At 61.3% G+C, this 7,640-nt stretch overlaps 1 long non-coding RNA gene across 1 annotated transcript; it reads right to left on the minus strand.

Annotated features, from left to right (window-relative positions):
- Positions 1-6,486: 6,486 nt before the first annotated feature.
- On the minus strand, positions 6,487-7,432 carry LOC108634530. Its single transcript, XR_001917648.1, has 2 exons — positions 6,946-7,432; positions 6,487-6,690 (listed from the first exon to the last, which is right to left on the minus strand). It is a non-coding gene; the product is annotated as an uncharacterized LOC108634530 (long non-coding RNA).
- Between the last annotated feature and the right edge of the window lie 208 nt (positions 7,433-7,640).

Genomic DNA, 7,640 nt, shown 5'->3' on the forward strand with positions numbered 1-7,640 from the left:
TTCTTCTCCCAAGGAGTAAGCGTCTTTTAATTTCATGGCTGCAGTCACCATCTGCAGTGATTTTGGAATAAAAATAAAGTCTGCCACTCTTTCCATTGTTTCCCCATCTATTTCTCATGAAGCGATGGGACCAGATGCCACAACCTTAGTTTTCTGAAAGTTAAATTTTAAGCCACCTTTCCCACTTTCCTCTTTCACCTTCATCAAGATGCTCTTTACTTCCTCTTTGCTTTCTGCCGTAAGGGTGGTGTCATCTGCATATCTGAGGTTAGTGATATTTCTCCCAGCAGGCTTGATTCCAGCTTGTGCTTCCTCCAGCCCAGCGTTTCTCATGATGTACTCTGCATATAAGTTAAATAAGCAGGGTGACAGTATACAGCCTTGATGTACTCCTTTCCCGATTTGGAACCAGTCCGTTGTTCCATGTCCAGTTCTAACTGTTGCTTTTTGATCTCAAGAGGTGGGTCAGGTGGTCTGGTATTCCCATCTCTAAGAATTTTCCACGGTTTGCTGTGATCCACACAGTCAAAGGCTTCAGTGTAGTCAGTGAAGCAGAAGTAGATGTTTTCCTGGAACTCTCTTGCTTTTCCTGTGATGCAGCGGATGTTGGCAATTTGATCTCTGGTTCCTCTGCCTTTTCTAAATCCAGCTTGAACCCTCGGGCCCCCAGAAACAACTCCCGGTAGGCCTCCTGCCCGACGCACACAGGACTCTTCTGGGAGGACTGACCCCACTGGTGGTGGGATAGCCACGGCCCTGGCGCCACGTGGAGACAGCCTGCCCTCCTGAGCACCTAGAGCTCTGCTCAGCCTCCCACGGGACCCACCTCTGAGGCACCCCCTGCCCCGGCCACGGTGCGAGGGCCTGGCTCCCACAGGTACTCGGTGCAGGCTCACCGGAAGAGGGGCGGGTGAAGCTTCCTGGGAACCCCTCAGAGACCTGCCCACCTCCCCAGCTCCTGACCGCCAGCCACTTGCAGGGACGAGAGTGCGTCCCCAGGGGGAGCAGCCTCAGGCTTGGCTCGGGGTGGGGGCTCCCACAGCTGCCAGCCACCTTTCAGGAGCAGGCCAGGGAGCTCCACACCATTGCAGTCTTGCTCCTGGGGGCCATGGACAGGCTGCTGGTGCTTTCCCAGCTGCTTCTGGCCCCCAGTCCCCACATGCACCCCAGTCGCCTCCAGGGACCCCGGCAGTCAAGCTCCAGATATGTCCTCTGCCCACAGTGCCTTCAGCAGGAAGCCATGCTTTCCCCAGCACGCCTGACTCCCATCCCCTGCCCCTCGGCTGCAAGAGGCCAAGAGCAGCTAGGGCCCAGCACGCGGGACCGTCAGCCAGGGCACCCGGGCCAACGTGAGCACGTGTGGTCACTCAGCTCCCGTTCCGAGTCCCAGGGGTGCTCTGCGTGTGGCTGCAAGTGTGCAGACCCGCTCAGGTCCCCAGTCCTGGAGGCCGGGGGCCTCGGGCCGTGACCTCTCATCCTGGGCTCCTGACAGAGCCCCCTCGGCCCTCTCTGCCTTCCCGCAGCACCGCCCCTCAAGCTGCCCCCCATTCCCGGGGGGGTGCCCTGCAGAGCCGGAACCGATGGCTCCTCCCTCTTCCCAGGAGCCCTGCGCACCTTTCTCCTCAGAGCCACCGCCCCTCCAAGCCAGTGCGGAGACAGTGGCCCCGCAGACAGGGACCTTTGGACACAGCCTGGCTAACCTGGCATCCCCGTTGACAGCAAAGCCAGAGAAGCCTTCCCGCCTGTTCTGGGAGCCTCCTCTCCTGGGGGCACAAAGATGAGTGAATAAACCCCACTGACATCCTGATCATTCCTCTCCCTCAAGTCCTTCCTCTGAGCACAGGCCTCCCGCAAGGCTGCCTGACTTCTAAGCCTGGGACGATGATTAGACCCCACGACGGTGGGCATTGCGGGCCTGCTGCCTCCAGCAACATATTTAGATCAACTGCAACGCAGAACCCAGCTGGCTCCTTGCACAGGACAAAGGCGACACAAATCCCCAGAAACTTCCTCCTCCTGCTCTCAGATGGAGAAGAAACAGGCGGCCACTCCTCACCAGGCGGGAAGTGCTGGGCTGATCACTCAGGAGGTGGTCTCCCCTCTCCTGGCCTCCCAACAGGGAGGCCTCTGCCCCGGGTCTCTCCGTGGGCCCCCAGGACACCCTCCAACCCCAGGCCCAGCTCGTGGCTTGCTCCGAGGTGGCCTGGCCTTCTGCCCACAGGCCCCGGACACCCCTGGCTGCAGCAATGGGCTCCCCACATGTTCCAGCTCCATCGATCAGGGGGCCGAGAGGGTCTCCTGTAGGTGGGGGATGGAGGTTTGACACCACGCACAGGGCCAGCGGGAGGAGCCCCTCAAAGAGCCCCATGCTGACTTCCTACTGCTGCTGGAAGGAGTCGCCGCCGACGTCATGGCAGGCTGTGTCCTTACAGCTCAGTGGTCAGAGTCTGAAACGGCGCGCAAGGGGCCCGAGGTGAGGCGGGGGCAGGGCTGGCCTCTCTGGAGGCTCCGGGGGAGAACCCATGTCCCGGCCTCTTCCGGCTACCAGAGGCATTCCTTGGCTGGTGACCCCCGCCATCGGGGACACCACCCGACCTCTGACTCCATCATCACATCTCCTCTTTCTCTGACGCCCCACCCCCCCTCTCCTGAGGACGTTCGTGACGCCTGAGTCCACCTGGATACTCCAGGCCCGTATCCCCATCACAGACCCTTCACTCAATCATGCCTGCAACATCCCTTCTGTCACAGAAGGTGACACTGTCACAGGCGATGAGCACCTGGGCACCGGGACTCTGCCCACCAGATGCCACACAGACACAGCTCTCGCGGGCCAAGGAGGCCGAGCAGGGCCTGGGAGGACAGGATGACCCCTCTCTTTCCATCTGGCCCAGAGAGGGTCTTTCCCTCCCAGGAATCTGGTGATTTTAGAAGGTTCAGGGCTTCTGAGTCAAGTTCCAGGCGGGATCCTGGCTCCCCTGGCCTCCAGCAGACGTCCTTCCCGTCCCTCGGCCGGCCCTGGCCGCCTGCCAGGTCAGCAGATGGCACCAGGCCTTGGAGAGGCGAGCAGAGGCCAAAAAGCAAAGAAGAGCCCTCCTCCGGCAGGCCATGGCCTCTGGGGGTGCAGGGGCCCCTGCCAGCCCCCTCCTCCCACCTCTGGGTGTGTGTCCCCGTTACCCAGAAACAGGATTTGCCAAACACCCCACTGATGGTGCTTCCACGGACTTGGCCAAACTGTCACAGTGAGAAGCACGCACGCAGAAGGCGTCCTGGAGTCGGCCTGCCACGAGCCTGGGGCTTGCACAAGTGTGTCCCGTTGGAGGCCCACCCGTGGGTGGCTCTCGTGAGCCTCTCGGCACCTCTGCAGCCACGCAGGTGGGCCAGGACAGGGACCTTCACACCTGCTGGCGACTCAGTCACAGGTGTAGGGGGGTCCCTGGGAGTAGGAGCCATGGGCAGGCAGGTGGGAAGGCCGCTGCACCAGCCGTCACGGGGCTTGCCTGGGTCACGGGACACGGCTCCCAGCCTGCCGCTGCTCTCCTCTCCAAGGCCTGGTGCTGTCTGCTGACCTGGCAGGTGGCCAGGGCCGGCCGGGGGACGGGAAGGACGTCTGCTGGAGGCCAGGGGAGCCAGGATCCCGCCCGGGACATGACTCAGAAGCCCCGAACCTTCTAAGATCGCAGGGCACGCCCGGGGGAGAGGTTGGCCCTGTCATTTCCTCACTGCGCCCCCACCCAGCAGGACAGGTGAGCAAAGCCGGCTTCCAGGTGCAAGGCTCTGAAGGGGAACCAGGCCCGGCTCCCAGGGGCACAGGCCCCGCCCACCTCCCACAAGAACAGAGAGAATGTAACAGGGAGGAGGTGGGGGGGAGCAGCGTGAGCCCAGAGGGACCTTCAGACGCACAGGTTGCCGTCTTGACTTCCGAAAGTGTGGTTTCTGCAGCCAAAATGCCTCCTTGGTGCAGCCCGGGGGACACACAAGCCAGACTCCGCTCCAACAGGAGCCTTCGGGGCGCCCACCAGGGCACCTGACAAACCAGCGCTTTCAAAGGGCTGAGGCAGAACGAGCCCCAGACGTGGCTCCCGGAACACAGGACCACAGCTCCCATGCTGGGCGCTTCCTGCTGCACCCACCCACCAGGACCCAGGCAGCCCGCCCACCAGGACCCAGGCAGCCCGCCCACGCGGTCCAGCCTCCCCTCTCCCCAGGGTGTGCAGGGACAGCGCCCCCCACAGCCCGTCCCGGGGGAGACAGCGGGCGGGGGGCACCTGCGTTCACACCCGCCCACGCCCAGCCCACTCCCTGCCCCCGGCGAAGACACGGCAAGAAAGGAACACAGCTCCAAGGCTATTTTTAAACCTGTAAAAGTAGAACTCTCTAGTGAGAGTCCTCTTGGCACACAATTCAACAGGCCCAGCCACCACCAAAAATAAAAAATCCAGTGATAATCCTTAAATAAATCTGCTTCCCACCGGCCAGGTGTGCAAACGCAGGGACCACCCGCTGCGCAGTTTCTGGGCTGTGGTCAGGTGGCAGGCTGCCCGCCTGGAAGCCCACTCAGGGGTCCTAGGCTCTGCCCTTCACATCCCTCCTCAGCACTCCTCGAGTTCTCCCAGCCTCCAGCCTCCCAGCACGGTCCCCTGCTCCCCCAGGCCGGCCCACCCACTCCCCCAGCCCAACGGTGGCAGAGCCACGCCTTCCCAAAGCGCCAGGTATGGGGTCTTAAGCCGGAGCGCGCTTGCGGCAACCCCCCGTGGCTTCCTGCACCCTCTCCCCTCGGGGAAGCCAGCTCATCACAGGCAAGGCCCTGCTCTCCCGGGGAACTTCTGTCTGCATCTTCCCCAGTGTTCCCTGGCTGCTGGACACAGAGGCACCGTTCACGAAGCGTCGGCATCACGCCGACAGCCAGCAGGTGGCGTGGCTCTACGCTCTGACACGCCCACGAGTCAGGCTGCACACCACTGCCTCTCAGACACATTTTAGGAAACCGACCGGGGGCTTGGGGTGAAGGAGCAGAGCGTGAACACGTTTCTCGTGTAAAATGAGCTGGAACAGGATCCCAGGCAGTGCTTCCCCCCTCAGCAGCCGATTCTCAGGAACCAGGGACCGCCTTTCTGCAAGAGGTGGCAGGCTGACCTGGCGGTCCCAGTCCAGGCTCCGGGCTCTGAGTGCGGCCAGCACCGACCCAGGGGACGTGTGCGCCCAGCCCCCACCCTGCTCCTCCTGCCAGCTGAGCAAGCCCTCAGGGCATGGACGGGGGAGGTGCCCAGCCAGGCACAGGGCCAGCTTGCCTCTGTCCAGCGGGGAGGTAGGACCAGACATTCGCAGGGAGTAAGCAAGAAACGGGCTCTCAGTTCAGAGCCGGCCCCGTGGGTCAGACACCGGCACTGCAGGGCCCGTTTGGTTTGTTCCCAGGCCCCTGCGACACGCTCAGGCAGTTTCATCTCGTCTTCATCTGCTGGTTATCTGATCTGTGTGCTCCCTTCCCGGCTGTCTGGGTCACCCATCTGCTGTCTTCCTGAAAGGGCAGAAGCCACTCGATAAATGCGTCACCACCAAGCAGAACTGTCGGACCCGGCCTCTGCTACGGACAGTGTATCCTCTCAGTTCAACGTCGCAGAATAAACAGGAGGAGCAGGGTTGGGTCTTTTTGGTTTGTTGTTCGCTTAGAGACAGAACCCTAGAGAGACATCTGCAGGGCGGGTCCAGACGTATCCAACCAACGCCATACCTGACCCCGACACCGGGCGGCTGTGGGCGGCTGCCCGCCCGGATGCCTCCACCGGCAGACACCGGGCAGGCCCGAGCCCTGATGCTTTCAATGGTGAGAAAGGGCTTCGTCGGCCTGAATCACCCAGACTGGCGCCCAGAAACTTCCTTCCTTCCAGCCTTGGCATCCAGAGGGGGGCCTCTGCAGGCCGTGGGAGGCTGATAACCGCCCTCCTGCCCGCCTCCCCAGCCACCTTCTCCTGGAAGCCTTCCCACAGGGTCAGAGCCAGCCACACGGACCCACTGCTTGTCGGGGCAGGAAGGGGAGCTCCCGGGAGCATCACGGCTCAGGGGCAAAGGGCCCCCCACTGTCAGAGCCTCCCTCCCTAGGAACGACCACAGTGGTGCCCCAAGGGCTGAGCCACACACCCCTGGGACCACCCTGCAGCCCATCTAGGTAGGAGCCCACAGCCCTCACGTCCACCCAGGAAGAAGGAACAGCTCGGCAATATGGAATCCACAGCCGGCTCAGGGACCCCGGGGCTTAGCCTGGCAACCCTGAGGTCCCAGAAGCAGTTCCCTCCAAGCTCCAAACTCCGTGCAGGTCACTCCGGGAGGCGCCTGTCTGTGCAGCTGACGATGGAGGAACACCTCCCTTCCCAGAGCCCATACCCAGCAGGCGGTCGATAAACGCACGCCCCTGCTCAGAAACCACGCAGCGTCTGCGTGTGTCCGTGCCCAAGCAACAGCAACAACTGAAATGCATTTCGGCCGAAATGAAAATGGATGGTGGCTTTTCATTTATTCATGTGCTTCTTTAACAAATTTAGCCTCCTGCCGCCGGGCCTGAGCCAGGGTGCGCCGCGCTCTCCCATTCTTCATCCCTCCGCCATCTCCTCCCAGGAACACTTGTCCTCTTCAATATTTAATAACTGAAGAAAGCCGCTGTAAACCTGGGCTATTTCCTCCTCTCCGAGAAATCTGCTTTTGGAGAGAAAGAACTACAGATAATTGAATGGAACTTTAACACAGACCACTCAGGCGCTTTACAGATGGCAGGGGGCCAGGCTCTGGATGGTGGAACGTCCACAGCCACCCGCCCACTCGGGGCTGAGTCAGGAGCCAGAAGCCTGGGGCCACCTCCGAGCAAAGCTCCCCGCCACCACCACCCCCTGCAGACCCGGGCGGGGTGGCCCGCCCAGCACACAGATGCAGGCTCAGAGGCCACCAAAACACCTCTGTGGGTCCACAGGGCGCCGACATCCTTCCTTCCATACTGTGCTCCTCTGGGTACCAGGACGGAGAGACAGGAGGCAGGGACAGGCTCTGTGCAGACTCCAACTCTGACCAGGTTTCCCTGCAATGCCTCCCTCCAAGCATGGAGCTCTGATCAGGGCCTCATGTTAGATGCTCGGGGTAGAGGAAGACGCACAGCCCACACACTCCAGACTTCCTGCTAAGAACCACCTGTAACCACGTAACAGGCTGGAAGGGTGCAATTACCACCTGTAACCACGTAACAAGGAGCAGGGAGCAGGTGGGTTACCCGCACCACAGCCACAGGGCCAAGCCGCGCGGAACACGGAAGAGCTCTGAGAACCATTCGGAGCGACCTCCAGGATGCAACCTGTGTGGAGAAAGCACGCTAACGCTTGCTGTTCTTTAGTTGCTAAGTCGTGTCCAGCTCTTTGTGACCCCATGGACTGCAGCCTGTAACGTTCCTCTGTCCATGGGATTCTGCAGGCAAGAACACTGGAGGGGGTTGCCATTTCCTTCCGCAGGGGATCTTCCTGACCCAGGGATCGAACCTGTGTCTGCTGCTTGGCAGGCAAACTGTTTACCACTGAGCCACCTGGGAAGCCGATCTAAGGGGCACAGATACGGACATATTTGCTTCTATAAAAATCCTACGGAAGGATGAACTGTATGGT

This window comes from Capra hircus, unplaced genomic scaffold (genome assembly GCF_001704415.2).
Source record: "Capra hircus breed San Clemente unplaced genomic scaffold, ASM170441v1, whole genome shotgun sequence".
Lineage (NCBI taxonomy): Eukaryota > Metazoa > Chordata > Mammalia > Artiodactyla > Bovidae > Capra > Capra hircus.